At 47.8% G+C, this 13190-nt stretch overlaps 1 protein-coding gene and 1 long non-coding RNA gene across 2 annotated transcripts in view; both read left to right on the forward strand.

The window, feature by feature from the left end:
- The window catches only part of LOC147342666 (uncharacterized), a 195514-nt gene that overhangs the window by 138489 nt on the left and 43835 nt on the right, over positions 1 to 13190 (forward strand). The gene's annotated exons all lie outside the window — the stretch shown is intronic.
- The window catches only part of LOC147342670 (uncharacterized), a 29594-nt gene continuing 18231 nt past the window's right edge, over positions 1828 to 13190 (forward strand). The window contains exon 1 of the long non-coding RNA XR_015157683.1: positions 1828 to 1953. This is a non-coding gene — a long non-coding RNA (uncharacterized LOC147342670). The remainder of the gene's footprint in view (positions 1954 to 13190) is intronic.

Genomic DNA, 13190 nt, shown 5'->3' on the forward strand with positions numbered 1-13190 from the left:
TGACAACTCCTGGCTCCCCCTGAACTTAATTTTTCTCAAACCTTGAGCTAAGCAATGCATTTTTTTGTAAGGAAATGTTTGTCTTAAGCTATGTTAATATAGTATGTATTTCCGCTAGACTGTCTTCAGGTAGTTTCCCCCTAAAGGCTCAGAACCGACTTGACAAACCATTATGTCTTACTCATACCTTGTTCTCCTAATCTATGTTAATGAAACGATATATTTGCCTTGAAATCTGCCTTTCATCAAGATTCATGTCAATCATTTTATGGCCCAGGATGACTCACCTGCTGCCAGTGTTATCTCAATGCATGTTGTGAGTGAAGGGCCTGGTGCCATTCTCTGAGACATTGCCTTTCTTTCCTTAGCAGACTACTAGTGGCTGTAGTAAGGGTACTCTTACTGCCCCTGTCTGAAGTCTATGTCAGCAGCTTTCTCTATCTCTTTTATACTTTAATAAATCTTTATGACACAAAAGCTCTGAGCAATCAAGTCATATTGGATCTTCATTTCAGATTGAAGATGCATTCCATGGTATTGCCATCTTAAGTCTTTCCATCACTATGGGATATCTGTACATGAATTCAGGATATTTTTTCAGCAGTTGTGTATAATTTCCGGTGTGCCAGTCTTGTCATCCTCGTTACATCCATGGCAAAGTATTTTATTAATGTTGACATTATTGAAAGGGAATTGTTTTTTTTTTTAATTCCTTTTCAGATTATTATTCGCTAGTGTATACAGATAAAACTGTGTAATCATTCATTTTTTTTCAGTTTGGTCAGCTTGATAGTTGTCTTTACTTTCTCATACTTTAAGATTATCCTGGCTCATATATGTACTGCCTCACCTCTAATTTCAGTCATTTATTCAAAGAACTTCTGTCCTTTTTTTTTTTTTTAACATTGAATTATTTTTGACTATGCTGAGTCTTTGTTGCTAGATGTCTAGTTATAGTGAGCAGAGGCTGCCCTCTAGTTGCTGTGCCATGGCTTCTCATTGCAGCAGTTTCTTGGGCTCTGCAGAACTTGGGCTCTGCAGCATGCGAGTACTTCAATAGTTGTATGGGGGCTTAGTTGCCCCTGGGCATATGGAATCTTCTAGCACCAGGGAGTGAACCCATGTTCCCTGCATTGGTAGGCAGATCCTTTACCACCGGACCACCAGGGACATTTCCTGTTCCCTTTCATTAGAGAATGATATGCAAAACATACATGTAGGAGCTAAATATGCTCAGCTGACAATACTCGGAAATATATACATGTATTCCATCTTACCTTTAAACATATTCAGTTAAAGGTAATTTGTGATGATGTCTCCATGGATCTTGGAACCTTTCCTTTTGTTTCTTTGTAACTTCCCATTCCAATAGTAAGATACCTGGCTTCCACCACTTGTCATATATAGAATTCAGTGCTTGTCCCATGTGGTTACTGAAAAAAACTGTCAGACTGTCTTCCAAAGGGGGCTGTGCATGCATCCCACCGTATTTTGAGTATGTTTCTGTAGGATCGTTTACTATCAGTATACCCTCCGTGGCCAGGTGTCTATTTCAATCATTACCAATTATGAATGGGCTTGTTTTCTCTAGTGTTCTTGGACAATTTGAGTACAGATTCTTTGTCAAATATGCATTTTTAAGGAAAACAATTTTATTTATTTTTGGCTGTGTTGGGTCTTTGTGTGTGGGCTTTTCCCTAGTTCGGGTGAGTGTGGGCCATAACTAGTGGTGTGCGGGCTTCTCACTGCAGTGGCTCCTCTTGTTGTGGGACACAGGCTCACAAGTTTCATTGGCTGCAGTATGTGAGTTCAGCATTGTGTCTTCCAGGATCTAGAGCACAGGCTCGGAAGTTGTGTCACACGGGCTCCATAGCATGTGGGATCTTCCCATAGCAGGGATCACACCTGCATCTACATCACTGGCAAGCAGATTCTTTACCATGGAGCCCCCAGGTAAGCCCTCAGGCATGTTTTTTATTCTAGTTTTCCACACATGTACTGGGTGAGAGAGGCCAGGATCAAGAGGCCTGGCCACTGGGAGTCCTCAGCCACAGTTCTGGCTGTGCCATCCAAAGCTCTGGGGCCTTTCGTGAGCGCCTCAGCTTCCCTGGGACTGTTTCCTCCCCTGAGAAATGCTCTTCTGTTGAACTGTAGCCCACCAAGCTCCTCTGTCCCTTGGATTTCTGAGGCCAGAACACTGGAGGGGTTGCTATTGCCTTCTCTACAAGGTAGCATTTGGAAGATATTTTCTCCTGGGTTGTGGTTTTGATGAAGGAAGGGGGATCCCTTCCAGGGCTTGAGAGTGGATTCTTGTCTGATACTTGGAAATGAATTGTCTGAGGAGAGGAGTGCCATCCAAGCGAGAGACATCATTGGGAAGGGCTGCTGGGGCAGAGGGCAGGAGGGTGAGGGAAACAGAGAGAACCGCTCTGCCACGTGGCTCACCGTCTCAGGGTTTATGGTCATTGGGTTAGTTTCTGGTTTGTCTCTTGCCAGTCATTCTGAATTGGGATCCTTCCTGGGGGCACACGCATCACTCAGCTGAGATGGATTCCAGCGAGGAGGATCCTGGGAAGTTGGTAGGACCTCTGGACTGTAGTCTCCCATCTCTTTTTGACTTCTCCAGAATCCTGGTTGGTGGTAGCTTGTTAGTTCCTTGTTTCTTACCAGGACCTCCTGTTGCAAGATGACTCCTGCAAGTGTTTTCTGTTCTCTGTTGCCTGGTCAGTGGGTCATTTAACAGTGTGTCTTTTTGTTCTCTCGAATAAGGTCCTTCACAGAGTAAATGTATAAAATTGTAAAAGTCAATGTTTTAAATAATTTATATTCCTAATTTGTTAAGTTGGATTTTTTGTTGTGTGTTAGAACTCATCACCAGATCAAAGGTCATGTAGATCTTTTGTTGTTTTCTCAAATTGTATAGTTTTTTAAATTGAATTACGATGTTAGCTGCAAAGTTTGTGTTTCTGTTCATTTCATATATTTTTTAAATAGTTATTTATTTTTAGTTGATTGATCATTGCTTTAGAATATTGGTTTGATTTGTTATACATCCACATGAATGAACCATAGGTGTACGTGTGTCCCCTCACTCTTGAATCTCTCTCCCACATCCCATCCATCCCCACCTCTCTAGGTTATTACAGAGCCCCAGTTTGAGTTCCCTGAGTCATATAGCAAATTCCCATTGGTTGTCTATTTACAAATGCTGGTGTACATGCATCCATAATATTCTTTCCATTCATCTCACCCTCTCCCTCTTGTTCCCCACCCTTGTCCATAAGTCTGTTCTCTATGTCTGCATCTCCGTTGCTGCTATGTGAACAGATTCGTCAGACCCATCCTTCTAGATTCCATGTTTTTCTCTTTCTGACTGACTTCCCTGTTTAATACGCTCTAGGTTCATCCCCTTCATTAGAACTGACTCAAATGTGTTCCTTTTTATGGCTGCATTCCATACAGGCTCTGATTGTTCCTTAGCCATGTTTTGAGGAGGGTCATGGAGCTATTCTGCTCCATTTCAGTTTAGGCTTCGAGTCTGAGTGCTCACAGCAGAGCTGCTTCTGAGTGAGCCCTCTGAGGTCTGTGAGCACGGGGCTGCTCGCACTTCTCTGGCGGCCCACAGGGGGCGCCAAAACCCGCTCTGACCCACAGGCGCAGGACGCTTTGCCTTCAGACTGGGCTAGGTGACCAGCTGGCGGGAGCTTTGTCTCCTCAGGGCCTTCAGGGCTCAGGATCCTAGGTAACGGGGCAGCGTCCCAGCTGAGAGGAGCGGGGTTGCCTCAGTGCCTGCCAGCAGGGAGGCGCTGCAAGAGGAAAAAATGAGGATGAACTAGACGTTTCCTGTGTCTAGCTGAGTGCTGACCAGAGGTCCATCTCAGAGGACTCATGGGGGGAAATAGCTCCATGTGCAAAATGGCGGGTTTTCAGTTCGATTTCTGTTAGATGATCTAGAGGATGACCTTCACTGGTGTTCTTCCAAGTAGGTGGCCAGTTTTCCTGTCACTGTTTCTTAAGAAGACTGTCCTTTCCTCTTCGCTCTTTCCTGGTTTGATTTTCATGAACTGACCACGTACATGTGGGTTCATTCCTGTGCTCTCTGTTCTTTCCTGGAGTCCATGTGTCTGTGTTCCTGCCAGATCCTCACTGTGGTGGTTGCTACAGGTCTGTGATGCAGTTTGAAGTCAGAGAGGAAGATGCCTCCAGCTATGTTCTTCTTTCTCAGAGTCTTCTTGGCCATTTAAGGTCCTGTTCAATATTAGCAGCCTAATATTAGGAATATTTCTATTTCTGTGAAAAAGGCCATTGAATATTATTTTGTGATTGCAGTCAGTGTATTTGTTGATGGCTTTGGTTGCAATGGACATTTTAATTCCTCATTGTTCCAGTGAATGAGCGTGGAGTACTTTTCTTTTTATTTGTGTTTTCTTTGGTTTCTTTATCAGTGCTTTCTAGTTTTCTGACTACTGGTCTTTTATGTCCATGATTAAGTTTGTTGCTAGATGTTTTATTCTTTTGGATGCAATTATAAGTGGGATTTTCTTAATTTTTGTTTCTGATTGTTATTAGTGTATAGAAATGCAAGTGATTTTTTATATTGATTGGGATTGTAAGTTGTATTTTCTATGATTGTAAATTGATTGGAAATTATTCAGCTTTACTGAATGTAGTCTGACAACTTTTTGTGAAGTTATGGGGAAAATTTTATTTGTAAAATCTGTTTCTCCTGCAATAGGTCATCCAGAGGACCTAAGGCATGGTGGTTACTAATAGACTTCCCATAGTACTTCTTCATTCCATGTGAACTCCTTCAAGGACAGTGAGCATCAATCACAGCTTCCCTTGAACTTCGTCTGGGGAAGTCTTGACCTCTATAGGAAAGTTTCATGCCTGTCTAATCTGATTTTCTTTTATGGTATTGACATGTTTGTTTTGAAACATAATTTACTTTCCAGGAATTTAAAATGTACAGAAAAGCCCTAGCAATGGGGAAAAGTGCTCACATTTGCCACATCATCTAAAATACTCTATGTGTTTTATCCAAAATGGGTGCATTCTCCTGTAAAACCTGCACATAATCTCCAAAATCAGGAAATCATATGGTTTCTACAGTATAATGTAATCTACAGCCCCAGTACCCTTTCAGCAATCGTTCAATTGTATGAATATATCTTTTCTTCCCAGTCTTTTTCTTTAAGAGTGTTACTGAGATTTTCAGTGATTTGGACAAACTTGATGGATTTAAAGCAGACATGGTGAATATGGGATATGCGAGGTCTTTTCTACATGGATATTTTTCACTAAAGATGGTTTTAATGTTTATTCATGTTTATGCATGATACTCGGGGTTCCATTCGAATTGGTGTAGGGGTATCAGGCCTTATCTCGAGTGGATGGGGAAATTGGTAATTGGTGTCTTTGGGATTGTGGCACGACCCACGAGGGTTCCTATCAAGTTTCAATCTGAGACCAGCCTCCTCTTGAGGTATGACAGGAACGTCGGGATTCCTTTCCAAACAAAGCAGGGAAATCTACCCTCATCTCAAGATGAGAGGGGCAAAGGGGCCTCCTCTTGAGGTATGACAGGAATGTTGGGATTCCTTTCCAGACAAAGCAGGGGAATCTACCCTCATCTCGAGATGAGGAAGGGCAAAGGGGCTCAGATTGAGGTGTGCCGGGAAACTCTGTTCCTCTCGAGTAGGGCCGAGTATGTGGGGGAACTTCTGGAGTTGTATAAAGAGTGGCGAGTACAGTTTCGAGTTTCATGAGGAACTGTGGGATTTCTCTTGAGACACTGCAGTGGGAAAGGGCCTCATCTCACGTTAAGGGGAGAATCCAGTGGTTTTCTTTGAGGCTTGGTGGGAAGTTTGGGGTTCCTCTCGAATTGCGGTGTGGACCTCAGGGTCCTGCTGGTATAGCCACAGGAAAATCAGGTCTCATTTCGAGTTGTGACGGGCACCTGCGAATTCCTCGCAAGTAACTTCAGGGAAATAGGACTCATCTAGACTTGTGTCCAGAAACTCCGTGTTGCTCTTCAGTGGCAATAGAGATCTGGGGGTTGCGTTCAAGATTCACCTGGGGAGTCAGGCCTCATCTTGAGATGAAGCAAAGCACTCTGCTTTACTCTCCACTTGCAACGGGTATCTCCTGGAGCCCTTTGAGTGGCCTAAAGGCAGTCAAGCCTCCTATGGAGTTTTGAGAGGGAACTCGGGATTGCTCTCTAGGCCCTGCAGGAAAAGAAGGACCTCAGCTGGCGATGACGGGAGAATCTCATGGTTTTTCTCGAGTTGTGGCAGGAAGTATGGGGTTTCTCTCCAGTTACGACGGGGAAATCAGGGAGCCTCTTGTGTTGCCCAAGGGAAGTCAGTCTCCATTCAATTTGTGAGGGGGAGCGTGGGATTGTTCTCGAGTTATGGCAGGGGAATCCGGCCTCAATTCGCGTTGAAGGGGGACTCTCGATGTCGTTCTCGAGTTGCAGCAGGAAACTTTGGGCTCCATCGAATTGTGACGGTGACCTCAGGGAGCTTCTCATGGTGCCTATGGGAAGTCAGGAATCGTTTTGCCTTGTGAGGGGCCTCTAGGAATTCCTGTGGGGTTGGTGCAATGGAAGAGGGCCTCATCTCCAGTTGAGGCGGAAACCTCAACAGGGTTCCTCTCCTGTTCTGTCGTGATTCTCGGGGTGTGTCTGCAGTTTCAAACAGGGAGGCAGGTCTCGACTTGTGTTGTGGTATCGAACTCTGCTTTCCTCTCAAGCTGTGAAAGAGGTTCAGGCCTCCAGTCGAGTTGAATTAGGGACCTGGGGCTTTTCTCAAATTTGCAACCGGGGTATCAGGCCTCCCTTCATGTTGTAAGTTGATTCTCAAGGTTCCATTTGAATTGGTGCAAGGCAATCAGGCCTTGTCTCGAGTGGATGGAGAAATCCGTGTCTTTTGAACTGTGGCAAGACCCCCAAGTTCCTCTCCAGTTTCCAGCTGAGACCGGCATCCTCTTGAGGGGTGGCGGGGGTGTCAGCATTCCTTTCCAGATGAAGCAGGGGAATCAACCCTCATCTCGAGTTGAGGAGGGGAAAACAGGGGTCTTCTTGAGCTGTGCCGGGAAACTCAGAGTTCCTCTCAAGTGGGGACAAGTATCTCGGGAAGCTTCTGGGGTTTCCTAAAGGGTGTCAAGTTCCCTTTCGAGTTCCCAGAGGGAACGTGGGATTTCTTGGGAAACGCTGCAGCGTAAAAGGGACTCATCTTGCATGGAGGGGAGAATTTCGTGGTTTTTGTGGAGTTGTGCCTGGAAGCTTAGACTTCGTCTCGAGTTGTGTGGGACCTGGGATACCTGCTCGTGTTTCCTCAGGAAAGTCAGAACTGCTTTCGAGTGCGAGAGGCACCTCAGGATTCATATCAAATCGCTGCAGGGATGAGTAGGACCTCATCTCGAGTTGTGGCGGGAACCTCAGGGTTCCTCTCCATTTCTGACATCGATCTTGGGGTTTCTGTGAACGTTGAACAGGGGAGGCAGTCCTGGTCTTGTGTTGAGGCATGGAACTCGGCTTGCCTCTCGAGTTGGAATGGGGTGTCAGGCCTCTTGTCCAGTTGGATTTGGAACCTGTGGCTTTTTTCTGGAGGATGCAACTGGGCTGTAGGTTCCCCTTCGTGTTGTGACTTGATACTCAGGTTCCATTCCACGCGGTTCAGGGGCATCAGGCCTTTTGTTAAGTGGATGGGGAAATCGGTGTCTTTGGGATAGTGGCACGGCCCACGAGGGTTCCTGTCGAGTATCAATGTGAGACCGGCCTCCTCTTGAGGTGTGATGGGAACATCGCAATTCCTTTCCAGAAAAAGCAGGGCAATCAACCCTCATCTCGAGATGAGGAGGGGCAAAAGGGCTCAGATTGAAGTGTACTGGGAAACTCAGTGTTCCTCTCGAGTGGGGATGGGTATGTCGTGGAACTTTGGAGTTGCATAAAGCGTTTCGAGTACTGTTTCTATTTTAAAGAGGGAACGTGGGATTTCTCTGGAGATGCAGGATTGGGAAAGGGCCTCATATCGCGTTGAGGGGAGAATCCAGTGATTTTCCTCGAGGCTTCGTGGGAAGTTTGCAGTTCCTCTTGAGTTGCGACGTGGACCTCAGGGTCCAAATCATATCGACTCAGGGAAATCAGGTCTCATTTTGAGTTGTGACCGGCATCTCAGGATTCCTTGCAAGTCACTGCAGGGGAAACAGGCCTCATCTAGACTTGTGTTCTGAAACTCCGTATTCCTCTCCAGTGGCGACAGGGATCTCAGGGTTGTGTTCAAGATTTACGTGGGGAGTCAGGCCTCATCTCGAGTTGAAGCAAAGCACTGTGCTCTCCTTTCCAGTTGCGACAGGTATCTCCTGGAGCCCATTGAGTGGCCTAAAAGCAGTCAAGCCTCCTGTGGAGTTTTGAGAGGGAACTCGGGATTACTCTCTAGGCCCTGCAGGAAAAGAAGGGCCTCATCTGGCAATGACGGGAGAATCTCGTGGTTTTTCTCGAGTTGCAGCGGGAAGTGTGGGGTTTCTCTCGAGTTAAGACAGAGAACTCAGGGAGCCTCTTGGGAAGAGCACCCAGGGAAGTGCAGTCTCCATTCGAGTTGCGAGGGGGAGCATGGGATTGCTCCTGAGTAACTGCAGGGCAATCGAGCCTCAATTCGCGTTGAAGGGGGAATCTCAATGTCATTCTCGAGTTGCGGCAGGAAACTTTGGGTTCCATTGAGTTGCGACGGTGACTTCAGGGAGCTTCTCATGGTGCCTATGGGAAGTCAGGAAACATTTTGTGTTGTGATGGGCCTCTCTGGATTCCTCTGGGGTCGGTGCAATGGAAGAGGGCCTCATCTCCAGTTGAGGTGAGAACCTCAGAGTCCTCTCCTGTTCTGACGTGGATCTTGGTGTGTGTCTACAGTTTCAAACAGGGAGTCAGGTCTCCACTTGTATTGAGGCATGAAACTCTGGTTTCCTCTTGAGATGTGAAGGCAGTTTCAGGCCTCCAGGAGAGTTGAATTGGGGACCTGGGGCTTTTCTTGAATTTACAGCCAGGGTATCAGAATTCCCTTCGTATTGTGAGTTGATTCTCAGGGTTCGATTCGAATTGGTGCAAGGCAATGAGGCCTTATCTCGAGTGGATAGGGAAATCCGTGTCTTTCGTACTGTGGCAAGACCCCCGAGTTCCTCTCCAGTTTCCAGTTGAGACCAGCCTCCTCTTGAGGTGCGACGGGAATGTCCACATTCCTTTCCAGACGAAGCAGGGGAATCGACCCTCATCTCGAGTTGAAGAGGGGAAAACAGGGGTCTTCTTGAGCTGTGGCGGGGAAATCAGCATACCTCTCGAGTGGGGACAAGTATCTCGGGAAGCTTCTGTGGTTTCATAAAGGGTGTCAAGTTCCATTTAGTGTTCCCGGAGGCAACGTGGGATTTCTTGGGAAACACTGAAGTGTAAAAGGGACTCATCTTGCATGGAGGGGAGAATTTCGTGCTTTTTGTGGAGTTGTGGTGGGAAGCTTAGGGTTCCTCTCAAGTTGTGTGGGGACCTGGGGGAACTGCTCGTGTTTCCTCAGGGAAGTCAGATCTGCTTTCGAGTTGTGAGGGGCACCTCGGGATACCTCTCACGTTGCTGCAGGGATGAGTAGGGCCTCATCTCGAGTTGAGGCTGGTACCTCAGGGTTCCTCTCCATTTCTGACATGGATCTTGGGGTTTCTGTGGACATTGAACAGGGGATGCAGTCCTGGTCTTGTGTAGAGGCATGGAACTCGGCTTTCCTCTCGAGTTGTGAATGGGGTGTCAGGCCTCTTGTCAAGTTGGATTTAGAATCTGCGGCTTTTTCTGGACAATGCAACCGGGGTGTCAATGCCCCTTCATGTTGTGACTTGATACTCAGGGTTCCATTCGAATCAGTGCAGAGGCATCAGGCCTTATGTCAAGTGGATGGGGAAATCGGTGTCTATTGGATTGTGCCACGACCCACGAGGGTTCCTGTCGAGTTTCAATGTGAGACAGGCCTCCTCTTGAGGTGCAACGGGAACATCGGGATTCCTTTCCAGACAAAGCAGGGGAATCGACACTCATCTGGAAATGAGGAGGTGCAAAGGGGCTCAGATTGAGGTGTGCCGGGAAACTCGGTGTTTTTCTTGAGTGGGGACGGGTATGTTGGGGAACTTCTTGAGTTGCATAAACGGTGTCAAGTACCATTTCTAGTTTCAAGAGGAAACGTGGGATTTCTCTTGCGAAGCTGCAGTCAGAAAGGGCCTCATCTCACATTGAGGGAAGAATCCTGTGGTTTTCCTCGAGGCTTGGCAGGAAATTGGGGTTCTTCTCGATTTGCGATGTGGTTCAGGGTCCTGGTCGTGTTGCCTCAGGGAAGTCAGGTCTCATTTCAAGCTGTGACAGGCAACTCGCGATTCCTCGCAAGTCACTGCAGGGGACATAGGCCTCATCTAGACTTATTTCCAAAACTTTGTGCTCTTCTCCAGTGGCGACAGGGATCTCGGGGTTGCATTCAAGGTTCACCTGGGGAGTCAAGCCTCGTCTCGAGTTGAAGCAAAGCACTCTGCTCTCTTCTCCAGTTGTGACGGGTATCTCCTGGAGCCGTTTGAGTGATGTAAAGGGAGTCAAACCTCCTCTGGCATTTTGAGAGGGAACTCGGGATTGTTCTCTAGGCCCTGCATGAAAAGAAGGACCTCATTTGGCAATGACAAGGGAATCTCGTGGTTTTTCTCGAGTTGCTGCAGGAAGTGTGGGGTTTCTCTCGAGTTACAATGGGGAACTCAGGGAGCCTCTCGTGTTGCCCCAGGGAAGTCCAGTCTCCATTGTAAGGGGGAGTGCAGGATTGCTCTCAAGTCACGGCAGGGGAATCAGGCCTCAATTTGCATTGAAGGGGGAATCTCGAGGTCTTTCTCGAGTTGCAGCAGGAAACTTTGGGTTCTGTAGATTTGAGACGGTGACCTCAGGGAGCTTCTCATGGTGCCTATGGGAAGTCAGAAATAGTTTGCTTTGTGAGGGGCCTCTCGGGATTCCTGTGGGGTTGGTGCAATGGAAGAGGGCCTCATCTCCAGTTGACGCAGGGACCTCAGGGTTCCTCTCTTGTTCTGATGTGGATCTCATGGTGTGTCTGCAGTTTCAAACAGGAAGGGAGGTCTGAACTTGTGTTGAAGCATGGAACCCTGCTTTCCTCTCGAGCTGCAAGAGGTTTCAGGCCTCTAGTCGAGTTGAATTGGGGACCTGGGGCTTTTCTCGAATTTGCAACGGGGGTATCAGGCCTCCCTTCGTGTTGCTAGTTGATTCTCAGGTTCCATGCGAATCGATGAAAGGCAATCAGCCTTATCTCAAGTGGATGGGGAAATCCGTGTCTTTCGAACTGTGGCAAGATCCCCCGAGATCCTCTCCAGTATCCCATTGAGACCGGACTCTACTTGAGGGGCGACAGGGATGTCGGCATTCCTTTCAAGATGAAGCAGGGGAATCAACGCTCATCTCGAGTTGAGAAGGGGAAAACTGGAGTTTTCTTGAGCTGTGGTGGGAAACTCAGTGTTCCTCTCGAGTGGGAACAAGTATCTCGGGAAGCTTCTGGGGTTTCCTAAAGGGTGTCAAGTTCGCTTTCGAGTTCTCAGAGGGAACGTGGGATTTCTTGGGAAACACTGCAGTGTAAAAGGGACTCATCTTGTGTGGAGGGGAGAATTTCATGGTTTTTGTGGAGTTGTGCCTGGTAGCTTAGACTTCGTCTCGAGTTGCGTGGGACCTGGGATACCTGCTCGTGTTTCCTTAGGAAAGTCAGAACTGCTTTTGAGTGCGAGAGGCACCTCAGGATTCATATCGAATTGCTGCAGGGATGAGTAGGACCTCATCTCGAGTTGTGGTGGGAACCTCAGGGTTCCTCTCCATTTCTGACATCGATCTCGGGGTTTCTGTGGACGTTGAACAGGGGAGGCAGTCCTGGTCTTGTGTTGAGGCATGGAACTCGGCTTGCCTCTCGAGTTGTGAATGGGGTGTCAGGCCTCTTGTCGAGCTGGATTTGGAATCTGTGGCTTTGTCCAGAGGATGCAACCACTGTGTCAGTGCCCCTTCGTGTTGTGACTCAATACTCGGGGTTCCTTTCGAATCAGTGCAGGGGCATCAGGCCTTATGTCGAGTGGATGGGGAAATCCGTGTCTATTGGATTGTGCCACAACCCATGAGGGTTCCTCTCCAGTTTCAAGGTAAGACCGACCTCCTCTTGAGGGGCGACAGGGATGTTGGAATTCCTTTCAAGACGAAGCAGGGGAATCAACCCTCACCTGGAGTTCAGAAGGGGAAAACTGGGGTCTTCTTGAGCTGTGGCGGGAAACTCAGTGTTCCTCTCGAGTGGGGACAAGTATCTCGGGAAGCTTCTGGGGTTTCCTAAAGGGTGTCAAGTTCGCTTTCGAGTTCCCAGAGGGAACGTGGGATTTCTTGGGAAACACTGCAGTGTAAAAGGGACTCATCTTGTGTGGAGGGGAGAATTTCATGGTTTTTGTGGAGTTGTGCCTGGTAGCTTAGACTTCGTCTCGAATTGCGTGGGACCTGGGATACCTGCTCGTGTTTCCTTAGGAAAGTCAGAACTGCTTTTGAGTGCGAGAGGCACCTCAGGATTCATATCGAATCGCTGCAGGGATGAGTAGGACCTCATCTCGAGTTGTGGCGGGAACCTCAGGGTTCCTCTCCATTTCTGACATCGATCTCGGGGTTTCTGTGGACGTTGAACAGGGGAGACAGTCCTGGTCTTGTGTTGAGGCATGGAACTCGGCTTGCCTCTCGAGTTGTGAATGGGGTGTCAGGCCTCTTGTCGAGCTGGATTTGGAATCTGTGGCTTTGTCCAGAGGATGCAACCGGGGTGTCAGTGCCCCTTCGTGTTGTGACTCAATACTCGGGGTTCCATTCGAATCAGTGCAGGGGCATCAGGCCTTATGTCGAGTGGATGGGGAAATCCGTGTCTATTGGATTGTGCCACAACCCATGAGGGCTCCTCTCCAGTTTCAAGGTAAGACCGACCTCCTCTTGAGGGGCGACAGGGATGTTGGAATTCCTTTCAAGACGAAGCAGGGGAATCAACCCTCATCTGGAGTTCAGAAGGGGAAAGCTGGGGTCTTCTTGAGCTGTGGCGGGAAACTCAGTGTTCTTCTCGAGTGGGGACAAGTATCTCGGGAAGCTTCTGGGGTTTCCTAAAGGGTGTCAA

Source organism: Bos grunniens, chromosome 29, assembly GCF_055505025.1.
Source record: "Bos grunniens cultivar Pamir isolate PY7600 chromosome 29, Bosgru_T2T1.0, whole genome shotgun sequence".
In the NCBI taxonomy this organism is placed as follows: domain Eukaryota; kingdom Metazoa; phylum Chordata; class Mammalia; order Artiodactyla; family Bovidae; genus Bos; species Bos grunniens.